The sequence below is a fragment of the Macaca thibetana genome, chromosome 20 (assembly GCF_024542745.1).
Source record: "Macaca thibetana thibetana isolate TM-01 chromosome 20, ASM2454274v1, whole genome shotgun sequence".
NCBI lineage: Eukaryota > Metazoa > Chordata > Mammalia > Primates > Cercopithecidae > Macaca > Macaca thibetana.
This window is the reverse complement of record NC_065597.1, coordinates 25,785,327-25,800,771: the sequence shown is the minus strand read 5'-3', so window position 1 is coordinate 25,800,771 and position 15,445 is coordinate 25,785,327. Positions and strand designations below refer to the sequence as shown.

Below are 15,445 nucleotides of genomic sequence, written 5' to 3'. Positions count from 1 at the left end.
TTTTCAAACTATCCTGAAAGATGCATGATGGCTTTTGAGATAAAACACACACACCTCCTCCCTTCACCCACCTCCGTACAGTCAGTGGAATACACCTTAATTTGTAACTTTTCTAGAGAAAAAACAAACAAACAAAATTGTTATTAAAATCAAGAGCATGATTAACAAGCCTAATTTGGGATTGGGTCCAGCCTTTTCCCACTGGTTATGAGACCCTGTGAAAGCCCCTTCATCTCTCTGGGCAACCTATATCCCACCTGTCCACTTAGGATAATAATAATTCTACTTTGTAGGCTAATTCTGAAGATTAAGTGAGGTGATGCATATGTCTGGCATACAATAAATGCTCCATAAATTGTACGTACACTATTTTTCATGGATTTCTGAATAAAGACCCCCAATGCAGCTTTTTTTTTGCACAGAGTAAATACTCAGAATTTCTCTATTATTATCTGCTATCAGTCCACCCACATCAGCCTACCGTGATGGAAATTTCTTCCAAATAATGAAATGAGTCAAATGGGACAAGTTTTCTGTTTACCCCCCAGGACATATGTTCTGCTGTTTGAGATATTGTTTGTTTTGTTGGGGAAGGTTGTTTGTTTTTTGACAGTATAATACAAACCAGTAGATTGGCCATGCTCCGCTATATATATGGACACGGTGAAGAAGTCAAATCAATTATTTAAAAAGTTTAGAGCATCTGTTCCCAGAAGAATTCCACCTACAGATATTCACCTTGCCTAGCCTGAGACCAGCCCCAATGGAAAACAGTCTTTCATAGTAAGACCATGGATTCATTTTGTCTTATGAGATAAAAGAGTATTTTATAAGTGAAATATATTTTATTTTATGAGGCTATCCATTTCAAATAAGTAGAGCCAAGACTCACTGGAAATGTTGAATCCTCAGATGGTTCATACTCCTGTTAATTTAGAAGTGTTCAAAGCCATGCACAAGTAGAGGATGCTTCCTTGCTAAGCATTCATGACCCTTGTCCAATACCCTTAAAAACAATGGTTTTCTATGTGGCACATAGACACCACAGAATACTATGCAGCCATAAAAAAGGATGAGTTCATGTCCTTTGTAGAGACATGGATGAAGTTGGAAACCATCATTTTCAGCAAACTATTGCAAGGACAGAAAACCAAACACCGCATGTTCTCCCTCATAGGTGGGAATTGAACAACAAGAACACTTGGACACAGGGTGGGGAACATCACATACCGGGGCCTGTTGTGGGGTGGGGGGAGGGGGGAGGGATAACATTAGGAGATATACCTAATGTAAATGTCGAGTTAACGGGTGCAGCACACCAACATGACCCATGTATACATATGTAACAAACCTGCACGTTGTGCACATGTACCCTAGAACTTAAAGTATAATAATAAATACACACAAAAAAAAGAGGAGGAAGCAGAAGAAGGAGGAGGAGGAGGAGTAGGAGGAGGAGGAGGAGGAGGAGAAGAACCAAAAAGGCAAAGATGGGACTATGGAAAAAAAATTGTTTTCTGATTTGGAGTATCAAAGAATCATTGCAAGTAAGCCCTCTGGCATAGACATTTTTGGAAGTGGTTTTACATGTTTTCAGTGGGATAGTGTCCATTTTGTCCCATAAACTATCCTGAAATATCTATGATGGTTTTAAGATAAAAAAAAATCAAACCATAACTGTTAGATATGAGTTCTACATTTCTTTTCAAAGAATTAATATATCAGTATGTTCAATTCTTTGCCTTCTACTTCTAAACTTCCTCATAAAGCAACCTTTTTCCATTACCTACTCCACCCTAACTCATTCAGGTTACTTGCTACTTGCTCTGCCTTGACTCCTGCCAAAGCACTCACTCCATCATTCTCTTTAAATTAGCCAGTCAGAATTAGTTCAGCCTGTGCGGTCTAACCCTAGCCAATAGGGGAACGACACAGCAGCAGAGGCCACGTGCATCAGGAATAAGAACCCCTTCCCCTCTCTTGTCCAAGTGTGCGCTCACCATTGTTTCATCTGTAAGGGTACCCCCTTCTATATAGAAGCAACTTGCCTTGCTGAGAATTAAAAAGAAAATTTTATATTCCAGTGCTATTTCTTTTGTGGCACCGAAACTTTATATATAACAATAACCTACTCCCTCCAGCCCCTTCCATGCAGTTACTGGAATACACTTTGATTCCTAAGTTTTCTAAAAGAAAAGAAAGAAATTGTCCTCAATTAGGAATCCATGGGTGGTTTTACTGATTATCAAATCTCTAGAATAGAATGCAAGATTATAGACAGACAAATCTTGAGCCAGACGGTATATGTTATTAAAATCAAGAGCATGATTAATTAGTCATTTACTTGGAGTGATTTATCTTGTACCTCTCTCCACCGGCGTTAGAACTGCCTGCTGCGGACATCAGGTGTGCTGCTCTATTATGCATACTAATCAAAGTCCGCAGAAGTACACATTGAGGGTGAATTTGAGCTCCACTGAACATCCATTTTAAAGAGCTGCATTTTATTAAATAGGCCTGAAGTCAAGAAGGCCATAAAACTGCAGAGGAAAAGGATAAACCAGTCATGGCTTAGTTGTCTCTCTTTCAAATGAGCCAGTGCCAAGCTGGCATACGTAGGCAGCCTCTCCAACCCTTGTCTAAATAAGAGAGTCTCATGTCTTCCCCTTCCTATTTCAACAATCCATCTTACATCTCTCCATTTCAACTGCCAGCCCCGAACACAAGCCCCCATCCCTCCCCTGAAAGACTGCAATACCCTCCTCCTTCAGACTTCATTAAGCAGAGCAGATTTTTGACATGCATAGCTGATCATGCTACATTCTTTCTTACACCCATGAGCAGCTCCCCATTGCTGCTAAGGAACAGCCCTAACTCTCTGATGAGTCCAAGAAGACGACATCCGTCTTAGCCCGGAGCAGCTCTCCTGTCTCATTTCAGGTCTCTCTCTGGCCTCTTCAACGTGCATCAGCCTCACTGCCCTTTGGGGAGAGGGGCCCAAAATGTTTAAAATTCTTTTCTGCCTAAGGATTTTTCAGTTGCTGGTCCCTCTTCCTAAAATGCTACCCTGCTGTGCCTCTGCCTGGTTAAGTCTGTTTTGCTTTCTCATCGCCAGTTTGAATGTCACTTCTTCCCAGAAACCTCCTCTATTTCTCCTTCACCTCACCCTAGAGAGAGTTACCAGCTCTCATGGTGCCCTGAAGTTTTCCCCTACGACCCTTATCCAAAGTGTAATTAATTAATTTTATAAAGAGGTATTAATGCTGCTTCTTCCCTCGCTAGGTTCTAACCATGCGTGGACAAGGACCATGAGTATTCTGTGGACAGCTGTATCCTCAGCTCCTGGGACAATGTAGGGTACAGAGTAGGCCCTCAATAAATGACGAGAAATATAGGGCACATAGCAGGCCCTTAATAAGTGACGAGGATAAACCCTGAAAGCAGGCTGTGGGGGAGAGCATTCGCTGAATCTTCTTCCTGTGCACACACAGCTGGACCACTTTTCCTCATTGCCCTTGCTGGTAGGTGTGGTCATCTGACCAAGTGATAGGGACGACGTCTGCCATTTCCAGGCACAGTCCGTAAGAACCTCTCCCACATGCTGCGCTGTGATACTTCTGCATTCTGGCTGGTGAGGATGTCAATGTCTAAGTTCACTTTGAAGACCACATGTTGAAAATGGCAGGGTCACCCATCAGCCTGGGTTCTGAGCAACTTCATAGAAGAAACGCCCATACTGGAACTGCTGCCCTAGAGCTGTTGGGTAAGCAGGATATAAACATCTGTTCTGTTAAATCACTGAAATTTGGGGGTGGATTTTTTTACTGCAACTTGGCCCATCTGAACTAATACATTGGTATTCAAAACAAGCATTGGGCATGAGTGAAAAAGGATAATTGCCCATCCACACACACCTCCAGGAACATGTAGAGTCTACAGAGGTAGAAGAAAAAAACAAACTGAATTTCTAACAACATTAAGTATTGTGAAGACATTAGCCTCTTTTTTTCTTTTTCTATTTATCTCCATTTCTTTCTTTCCCTCCACTAACTCCATCTCCAAATCTCCAAAAATTATGCAGAGAGCCTGATTACCAGTATTCCCTTGTCAGAAGCCTGCTGCTGCCTCTGTTCTTTCTCTGTTCTTACATACTGCCCTAATAATTCTACATCAGATTCTAGGTGTGGAGAAGCCTTTGCCTAGGAAGGGAGGACTTCCCAAACCAATGCATATGTAGCCGAGATGTCCTCTCACTGAAATTAGAATCTCAATGAGCAAGCAATTCCATTTAGTTCACTGTGGAAGTTACTTTGGCCCCAAGACAGCTCAGGGAAGAAAAGAATCACTGGATACAGTTTTCAAAAGAGTAAAAATTTTTTCTCTACATCCTCAGGGCTACTGTCACTAATCTCAGGACTGGGACCCCACCTCCTGGGGCTCGCCTCTCTGTGTCCTTGCAGCCCAATGTCTTTAATTCAAGCTGAGTGGAAGGCAGGCTCACGCAGCTCCGCAAGCTTCTGCTGAACAAGTTAATCTAGCTGAGTTAATGATGATGCAGCCGCTTCCATCATTGCAGAAAGCCTGATCAGTTGGCTGGTTGGAGCTTTGTGGCCAGGGAGCCCTCCCCTCCCTGCTGGCCTCGCTTGGGCTGTGGAAACCTCTGCATTTATTAGGAGCACCTGCTCACGGAACTTTGAGGCCTTTGGCCCTAAAGGGGAGGACCTGAGCAGGTCTGGCTCTGAGTATGAATTGCCCATGCTTCTGGAGGCCCGTTTCTTCCACAGGAAATGTCCCTTGGTGCCAACCCTGCAATAACAGAATGGAACGTTTTCTCACATTGAGCCACACCTGTTGTCACAAGCATTTGCTTCCAATCTATTTAAACTCCATGGGGGGAAGGAGACGATGTGGGTCCCAGGCATTGTTTGGCAATGCTGGGTTCACAGCACCTGGGAAAGCTCCACAAAGTCTATGTTCTTGTTTGGGAAGTGGAGTTGCCCCTAGTAACAGCTGCTGCATTTCAATAGAGACCTGGAAGCCTCTGGGAAAGTCATAAAGACCTCGCCCAGGCCCCTGTGCAGAGCTTAGTGCCAGGAACTTGGAGCTGAAAGGCAGTCTGCTCCTGTCCGGATTCCTGCAGTTTCACCAGCAGCAGGAGTAAGGCAGACAGAAGGCCGGATTCCAGCATCTGCTTGGTCGTGGAGCTGCTTTTATTGTTGGCATTTGGGTCTTGGTAAAAGATGTCAAAATGGGTAGTTAAATGTCTGTGCCAATTAAATTCAAGTTTGCATTTTGATCTATCTCCTAAGGTGTATTTATCTACCTATTATGCAGCTGTTCATGCATCCATTTGTTTATTTTTTTATTTTTTTATAATTTTTTGTTTGAGATGGAGTCTCGCACTGTCACCAAGGCTGGAGAGAAGTGGTGCGATCCTGGGTCACCGCAACGTCCGCCTCCAGGGTTCAACCGACTCTCCTGCCTCAGCCTCCCCAGTAGCTACGATTACAGGCATGTGCCACCACGCCTGGCTATTTTTTGTATTTTTAGTAAAGACAGAGTTTCACCATGTTGGCCAGGCTGGTCTCGAACTCCTGCGCTCAGGATCCGCCCACCTTGGGCTCCCAAAGTGCTGGGATTACAGGCGTGAGCCACTGCGCCCAGCCCGTTTGTTTATTCTTTTCTCCTTACTTCCATTCAAAACTAGAGGCCCCCCCTGAATCCCAGTTCTTGTGATTGGTTTCTGAGGCCCTACTTCAGCTCCTGCCTGGTGCCCTAATAATACCCCATATGTTCTGCACCCTGGTAGAGGTCCCTTCTATATATACATATTTCTACCAAACAACAACTGGGCACTTCAGGAGGAACTTCAAGTCTGAATATTCATCCGCTGCTTAATTTCCTGCTGCTGTGTTCCCTCACCCTGGGCTGGTTACTTCCACATTTACCACATATGACATTTAGGTTCATATGTGTGTCTCCTTCTTTGAATCCTTCAGACACAGTAAACAATTCTTGCTTTAGAGTTCCCACAGCAACATGGCGCAGTTCTCTGTAGGTGCACTGAGCACACTGTTGTATAATTTTTGGTTTACATATCCTCCTGTACTAGATCCTAAGCTCTTTAAGGACAGAACTGTGACTTAATGTGTCTGTTTATTACCAATGCTTAGAGTTTTGCCAACTGATCTTTGTTTCAGGATGAGTGGTTATGTGGATGGATGTAAGGCTATATTGATGGATGAGAGGGGAGGTGAGTGGGTGGGTATGTGAAAGGTTGAATAGATAGATGGACTGATACGTAGATGAATAGGTGAATGGATGGGTAGATGGATAGATTGATAGGTGGATTGGTGAATAAGTGGGTAGGTGGGTGGATGGATGAATGATAGATAAATAGGTGGGTGGATGAATAGGTGAATAGATGGGTGAGTGGATGGATGGATGGGTAGATGGATGTGTAGGTGTGTGGGTAGCTAGACAAATGGATGGAGAATGACCTTAGCCATCAAGTTGCCAATGTACACAACATAAAAAGCTTATTTCCATTAAGATAGCATTCAACTACCAAGCCCTTGAATAAGTTCACAAAACCTCAACCACCAGCAAGCAGAGCAGTAGGCAGGACCCTTGTGGCCGGCATTTCCCTAAAGCTGGACGAATATAGAGAATGCTATCATTTCAAGCTATAGGCCAATTCGTATGTTTTCCTGTGGCAACCAAACAGCATTGCCCCGGCAATAATCACATCTTTATTTCACTGCCTTTTAAAAAAAATGCCTGCATATTAAAACTGCCACTTTTATTCTTCAGAAATGATACCTCAAATGAACCTAGAGGCAAACTTCAGAAGATACACTTAAAAAAAAAAATCAATGCCTAGGGAAATAAGGAAGTCAAGCCTAGATCCCACTGCCTTTCAGGCAACCTCACAGTCTCTACAGAAAGCAGGAGAAGAGGGCAGGTACCCCAAATCTGACCCTGTTTCAAAGTCACAGTGCTTTCCTCACTCCAGTCCATGGTTAGTCAGAAAATAAGAGAAAGTACACTACTCAGCTACTGCCAAATGTAGAATGAAACATAACCCTTGTTTTTGTGTATTGGGTTATTACAGTTTTTATTACAACTACTGTGTTATAGATGTCTTTTCTTCCTCCAAGATAACAATAGAACAATGAACCAGTGTGAAAGAAAAAAGCTGTCAGCATGGGTAAAGTCACTCTGGTTGTTGTATTTTATTTAAAAAATTAGCTAATCATGCCAATTGTAATTTTAGTAAGTTATTTCTAATGTAAGTTTATTAAACCATGAATCTTCCCTTGAGCTAAACTAATGACCACTATTAGGTATGCTACTCTATTTTAAACAATCAAAATATTAAATGGGATAAGATGAAAATTATAGATAGTGATAATTACAAAATGTCAGCATCACCTGGAATCCATTTACTAATATGTCAACTTGGGTGCAGAGGAGAAGAGTCAGTTGAAAATGTGTAGAAGGCACGTTGCATAGGCTGCTGTCATTTATCCTTTGGGGACTGTCACGACTGAATACTTATATCCCCTGGTCCCCTGCAGTCATTTCTATCCTGTTTCCTGCACCCTTTATCAGAGAGCAAGGGAGAAATTGGCAAGGAGAGAAAACTCTTTCACCTTCTTGAATCCCAGGTTCTTACTTGAATTTTTGTAGGGAGAGTGGAGACAGAGCTTTCAAGTAAACCAATTTTGTTGTAACCACTTGTGGGTCTACAATGTGGGGTTTTTTCTTAAATATATAGTCCTGACCTTTCCCCACCCCCATTCCCACAAGTGAAATGGGAGCAGGAGTCTCTGTAATGAGACTATTGCAGAAACCATTGCTTCATTTAAGTCACAGATTTCAGCTGTGCTTGTTTTGTTTAGCGAAATCACCTGTGTACCTGAAAGCATGGGCAAAATGGATTTGCTCTTGGCACAAAAGGGCAGAGACTGCATCCCCTAAAGTTTACCTGTCAAGGTAAGATGCAGTAACATGATACACATGTGCAGATGTATTTGACTTCTCCGGGGACTGATCAGTTCTCAGGGATTGTCAAAGTTACCTCTGTGACAAAACACTGTGAGAGCCATGACCTTCCACCTTTCCCTCTACTTCAATCATCTCCCTCAAATTCCAAAATCTTTCCACCACTATCTGCTACACAGATATGCAAAGGTATGTTCACACAGCGCACAGACACACTCAAGCTCTGCATTCCTCTGTTGAAACAACTCCAACAACCTGGTTCTGGTGGAACAGAGTGCCCAGACAAACTATCCAAGTAGAGCTGTCGGTTGCAGGTAAATTACTAGGTTTGTTTAAATCTTTGTTCTGGTTTTTCCTGGCATTCTCTCCTGGCCCCTCTCCTTTGCCTTCTCCAGCTCTGCCCCTTGAAGCCACTGACCATCCCTCATGGTTCACTCCCAGACCCTCTCTTTTGCACAACTGAGTTCAGATTTCTCTTGTCCCAAGGGAACAAGAATGTTTTCTACAGGACATCAGGGAATTGCTGTGTTAGGCCTGATTTAATGTTGACCCTTGGACCTGCACAGAAATTCTCAGAGCAGCCTCTGCTCTTTCTGTTTGGATAGTTCTGTGAAGCGGCAAAGTGCACTGGTAGAGACCACAAGAGTCTGAAGCTGGACTGCCTACTATCTGTGTGATCTTGGACATGTCCCTCAACTTCCCTGTATCTCAGTTTTCTCATCTAGAAAATGGGGAAAATAGTACTTATCTTCTAAGGAGTAAATCTATTAAGCACTTAGAAGGATGTCTGGCATACAGTAACTGCTACTTACATATTTATTACATTAAAAAAATAGTTTCCAGTGAACTCACTACTCAAGCTTCACCCTTCTCCCTCCCACTCTAACTTTACACTTCTAGGTTATCTTTTGTCTGTGCTATAAGTCCAACCATTTTCTTTGCTTTCTGGGATCTCAATTCTTCCATCTGAGATTGATTTAATATACACAGCAGGCTCCAGGGCTAATTTCTGATCATTTCCTTTCTTCAGACCAACACTTGTATTTAAAATTATCACAAATGAAAGCCCAAGGATACTTCAGTTCCTAAGACTCAGCTAATCTAAGCATTTTAAATCCAGCATGGAATTAAGGAAGGAGGTGGTAGTCTTTGCCATGTTTTGTCTGTAAATGATTAAATAGGGGTTCCTATTGTCTTGTGTGCTTTAAAGCTGTTGTTCACAATGAGGGCTCTAGATAGGTCTGAGTTCAAATCTACTAGTTTTAGGAAGAAAATGCATAGAATAACAATCAGTGAGGAAGGAGATGTCTCCCTGCCAGCCGTATCTAATAAATGCTGTGTAGTGAGAATAGATAAGGCTGATTTTTTTCTTTTTTTTTTGGATGCGATTCCAAAGGCCATTCCCATGGAGAAGCTACAACAAGGTCTTAGGCAAAGTTTGCATCATCAATGAGTTTAAAACCTTCCATTCCAGGGAGACTACTTCAAAGGTCAACACTTATTTGTATAGAAAGTACACGGCAGCAACGTGGAAATGCTCCCACCATCCAAAACTGTGTAATAAAATTAGATTCAACATCATGGGTCAAAGCAGGTGGACGCAAAGTTATTTGAAAGAGAGTGAATATTTCTAAACCAGCACAACTTGACTAATAACTTCAGTTTTTCAAACTGGAATGTCCTTATCACAGAAAGAGAGGTACCAGAGCATGCATGAATATTCAAGACAGAAGAGATTTTTCTGGAGAGACAATTCTACCCAGTAAAAGGAATTTGACACATCATTTTGCATTAAAATAATCACGGTTCTTGTAGTAGGCAGTGTCTGGCTCCCAGTGAACCCTGCCTCCTCATATGCATGTCTTTGTGTAATCCCCTCCTACTGAGTGTGGGGTGGACTTAATGACTCGCTTCTAAAGCATGGGAGGCAACAAAAGTGGCAGGGCATCTCTCCTATGACTGTTATCAAAAACTGTGGCTTCTGTTTTCTTGGCTCTCTGGCTCTTCTCACCTATTTTCTCTGAGGAAGCAAGTTGTCCTGTTGAGAGCTACCCTCTGGAGATGTCCATAAGGCAAGGATTTAAGGGGTTCTTCCATCCAATAGCCAGCAAGGAAGCAAAGCCCTCAGTCCAGCAACCTGAAAAAGCAGAATCCTGCCAACCATCCCATGAATGAGCTCAGGAGCCAACCCACACCCAGTCAAGCCTTAGCATGACTGCTGCCTCAGTTGACACCTGGATTTTAGCCTTGATTATGGCCCGAAGACCCAGCTAAGCTGCACCCATATTCTTGCTGCACAGAAATTGTGGAATAATAAATATGGTTTTAAGCTGCTAAATTTTGGGGTGATTTGTTATGTAACCATAGATTACTAATACTGATTTATTATAGACCACGGTACAGAACTGTCATGAAAGACAAAGCCTATTGCATCTACCTGAGGTTTCAGCTCAGGCGCACCCAGGGGCACAACTCTTGGAGGCACCATTCACAAAGAACACAATGTGGAGTTAAACAAAATTAAAGCCCTGTGACCATATTGATGCCAAATTCCAGGTCCCCAAGGGAACTGAGTTTGGTTTTCTACAGCATATTCACTATCTCACTCACATCCAGTCTCAACTTCTTGATCCTCAGTTCATTATCTATAAAGCAGCTATGAGAATCTTAACTTTAGGGCATGGTGGCTCATGCCTTTAATCCTAGCACTTCGGACAGTGGAGGCGAGAGGATTGCTTGAGGCCAGGAGTTGGAGACCATTCTGGGTAATACAGTGAAACCCTATCGCTACAAAAAAAAAAAAAATGTAAACTCAGCCAGATGTGGTAGCATATGTCTGCAGTCCTAGCTACCTGGGAGGTTGAGGCAGGAGGATCATTTGAATTCAGGAGTTTAAGGCTACAGCAAACTATGATTGCATCACGTCACTGCAGCCTAATGTTCTGGGAAACATAAATGAGACGTCTGTGAAAAGCACAGTATCTGGCACATAGCAGGGACTGACTGTGAGCTTAATGACTCTGAATGTCTGGCTTCCACCAGAATTTCCAGGGCTTTGGTTCTGTGCAAAATGCTGGGACACCTAGTTCTCTGTCTTCACCCCAGGTTGAAGTGGAACGTCCCCTCTCTTTCTGGTGGGATAAGAGAGGGATGAAGCCACCTCAAATCAGTTCTGCTTTTCCAAGCTTGTTCCCCCATTAAGTATTAGGTGTTTAATCTGGAAAGAAAACTGAATCCATAGTCAACCCTTGTAGGTGCAATGAAGACAGAAAACAAAACATGCATTTAACTTCCTCATTCAGTTGAAACCAGCACTTCCTAAAACAAATAGTGACAGCACTGAGATTCTTATTTGAAAAGAAGGTTCATATGTGCAGGTTGTCTGCACATTGTAATACTTGCCAGTATGTCCAGCTGCTCCCTTTGTGTCCCACTTACTACAGTCATAACTACAGATTCAGACTCCCACTAAGCATGGTTGATTATTAAAAATAATAAAGCACTCCAGCTAATTGACCACCAACTCTGCACCGGATATTTTTGCATGCAGGCCTTGATGTTCTCACAAAAGCGTATGGCATAGATAGTGCCTTTTCTTTTCTCTTGTTTTCTCTTCTTTTCTTTTCTCTCCCTTCCTCCCCTCCTCCTTTCCTCCCTCCCTCTCTCCCTCCCTCCCTCTCTCCCTCCCTCCCTCCCTCCCTTCCTTCCTTCCTCCCTCCCTCCCTTCATCCCTCCCTTCCTTCCTTCGACAGTCTCGCTCTGTCACCCAAGCTGGAGTGCAGTGGCACGATCATGGCTCACTGCAGCCTCTGCCCCCTGGGTTCAAGTGATTATCATGCCTCACCCACCCAAGTAGCTGGGATTATAGGCATGCACGACCACGCTCGCCTAATTTGTGTATTTTTAGATGATAGTGTGTTTTGCTGCGTTGGTCAGACTGGTCTTGAAATCCTGGCCTCAAGTGATCTGAGCTTTCCAAAGTGCTTGGATTCCAGGTGTGAGCCACTGCATGCAGCCTGACAGTGCTCTTTCATACTTCCATCCACTCACAAAAAAAGAGCCATCAGTATGCATCCTATGCAGAGTAGAGTTTAGGAACAGGACAAAGGATATTTCTCTCACCACGCACCCAGGCAAATTAATATTTTTGCGAGGGTGTACACTGGCCCTGTGCTCGGAGCTTTACCCAACTGATCTCAGGGAGGCTGTAATGCGTATTAGTTAAGATCATCAATTGAGAAGACAAAATGCCTGGGTTTCACTTTTTGCCCTACTACTTAGCAGTTACAGAAGCCCGGGTACATTACTTAACCTCTCTGAGGCTTAGTTTCCTCTGCTATAAAATGGGTGACAACAAAGTACCTTTCCCATAGCATTGACATAGAGATAAATGAGCCAACAGGTTTTAAACGCTTAGCTCATCTTTCCAAGACGTCAATAAATGTTAGTGATTTAACCCTTGATACAGCCTATGGAGTGAGTGTGATCCCACACCATTTTATGTATGAGAAAAGTAAAAGTGAGAGAAGGTAAATAACTTCCCCGAGCTCATACATACAGCTGGTAAGTAATGTAACTGGACTTAATATCCACACACGGCTATTCAAAGCCATCATTACTTTGCTATATTAGGAGGCTCCACTGACTTTCTTGTAGCTCATGATTACAGTGACCCCATTTTGACCATTTTCTGAGTGCCATATACTGTGCTAAGAGCTTTACATGAATTTATCTATTCACTCTATCACAACTATATGCAGTAGGTACAATCGTCATCCTCATTTCACATATAAGATAACCAAGGTGTAGACAGGTGCTCACAGTCCCAAGTCAGTGGTAGAGACATCTCCTGTTCACCATACCCTATTCTACTCTCCTTCCAGCATGTGGGAGGATTACAATCTCTAGGGCCATTAGGTAGAGTCCTGTAACCCAATCTTGGTCCTGGGCTGTAGGTGATCCATTTTATTTCCAAGTCAAAGCATTTAACCACCAAGATTCTCCAGCATTTCTATTCCTCAGCTGAATAGGAAGAGCTTGTTTGGTAACAGAGGAGCCATAGGAGGAGATAGCCCACCATGCTGCCCCACCAGGTGCAGGAACACACCCTGACCAGGTCGGGCTTCTCATGAAGGAGAACTAAACCCGCTTGCAGGCTCTGAGATCTGTGACCGTTCATGAATGCAGCAGAGCCTCACCTATCCTGGTGGATACAGTGAGCACACAGCATTTCCAGAATTCAAACCCTAGAAAATGAGTACCATAACTTTAATACAGGGTGATGGTAAGAATTAAGTTATGTCAGATACAATCTATATGAAAGGACATAGCACAGAGATGAGCACAAAGAAAATGTTCAATAAATGATTGTTGAATGAAAGAATTATTTTTCTGAGGGTCAGGATTGAAACCTCTTAAAGAATACATAATGGTAGACCCTGACACTAGGTAGTGCTTCCTCTGTGTCATGTATATTTCTATGGGCTTCATACACACGGACTCACTTATTTCTCACAATAACCTATGAGATAGCTACTGTAAAGATCCACAATTTACAGATGGGGAAACCAAGCCATGCAGAAACAACAACAACAACAACAACAACAAAAAACATTAAAAAATGAACAGAAGTCATATAGATGTAAGTAGAAGAGTTGGGTCTCCAATCCAGGCAGTATGACACCAGAGCCTATACTCTTTTTTTTTTTTTTAATCACTGCTTCAGTCAAGGGAAAAGAGCCTATCTTCTTAACCACTATGATGTAGCCTCTCTGTTGGCAATTAATTAGGCAAGCACATTTTTTTTTAAAGAGAACTCCAATGATGCGTAATTAGGTATAAAGAAGAACAATATTGGCCGGGCACAGTGGCTCACTCCTGTAGTCCCAGCACGTTGGGAGGCCAAGGCAGGTGGATCACGAGGTCAGGAGTTCGAGACCAGCCTGGCCAACACAGTGAAACCCCGTCTCTACTAAAAATACAAAAAATCAGTCAGGATTGGTGGTGGGTGCCTGTAATCCCAGCTACTTGGGAGGCTGAGGCAGGAGAATTGTCTGAACCTGGAAGGCAGAGGTTGCAGTGAGCTGAGATCGTGCCATTGCATTCCAGCCTGGGTGACAGTGTGAAACTCCATCTCAAAAAAAAAAAAAAAAAAGAAAGAAAAAAGAAAAAGAAAAACAATATTCACAGATGAATTAAGAAAAAGGAAAAAAAATGCAATATTGGGAACATAAGGAAAGATGTATTTTCAGTTTGCTTCAGGCCAGTTACTTCATAATGGTAAGTGAACACACATACATACAAATGTACATACATAGAGGAAAATATAAAATGAATTGGAGATTGGTGACACTTGAAAGGTACCTCTAGAATGTACTGTTATGGGATAAAACACATGATAAAAGCACCTGAAATACAAAGCTGAGACCTACCTAATGTTCAAAGGAAACTTTCAGACCTACCTCCACTATGTCCCAGGGACAAGTCTACCTATTATTTCCTCCTGCAGGGCTGTTTATGTCAGGGGATCCCTGGGGGCCCAGAAGGTAGAGCAGGGCAGGGATGGCAGCCTTCCACTTCCAGACCCTTCATATGTCCTTGCTGCTGGCCACTACATCAATCCAGGGATGGGCAAGCCAGAGAAAGGAAAGAAGAACTTTCACAAAGCAGTGGCTCTCATGGCAAAGGAAACCACAAAGAACAAGAGGCACATTTATCTCTCTTACCACAAAACAATTCACACTGCCTGACTGCTAATGATTCTGCTGGCTCAGCCCCATGTCCCAGGTTTGTTCTGCCTTTCTCAGCCTCTGTATCCTTTGTTTTGGGCCAGCCTGGAGCTGATTCTGAGAGATGACAAGAATGTATCCAGACCTCCATCCCTCGATGAGACTTGAGTTCTATCCTTTTAACACCGGGAGGCCCAGCTACTGATTCTGGACTCTCGTGCCCTCTCTACATGATTTTTTCCTGATAACCAGATGGTTAAGCCTATAACCACACAAAATTAGGGGACTACCAGGTCATCCTGATGGCCACGGAAGCAACGTATGCCCCCACAACCATGTGTACTCAGTCCATAAGAAGTGGGACCTATTCTGTCGTAGTTATTCAATATTTGCATTTGGAGTCAGATTGAATGGGTTCAGAGCTCAGCCCTCCCACTGTGATGTTAGACATATTACTTTCCTTCTCTAAATCTCCATTTTATCATCTGTAGAAGAAGGATAACAAAGATGATAATGATAATTAGTGAGGATGATGATGATGAAATCTACCTCCTAGGGCTCTTATGAAGATTAGCCAAAGTAAAGCATCTAGCTCAGTGCCTGGCAGGGCAAGTATTCAAGAGCTTAGTTAGCTATTATAATCTCAGTTATTTCTAGGTTTTTTTCCACCTAGCACTTCTCATACCCAGGCCACCTCAGGTTGAGAGACC

General features: G+C 42.9%; 2 protein-coding genes across 4 annotated transcripts in view; one reads left to right on the top strand and one right to left on the bottom strand.

Annotated features, from left to right (window-relative positions):
• Positions 1-15,445, top strand: part of MPHOSPH6 (M-phase phosphoprotein 6) — a 1,084,238-nt gene that overhangs the window by 442,452 nt on the left and 626,341 nt on the right. The window lies entirely within an intron of this gene.
• CDH13 (cadherin 13) overlaps positions 1-15,445 on the bottom strand; it is a 1,164,483-nt gene that overhangs the window by 1,001,157 nt on the left and 147,881 nt on the right. The gene's annotated exons all lie outside the window — the stretch shown is intronic.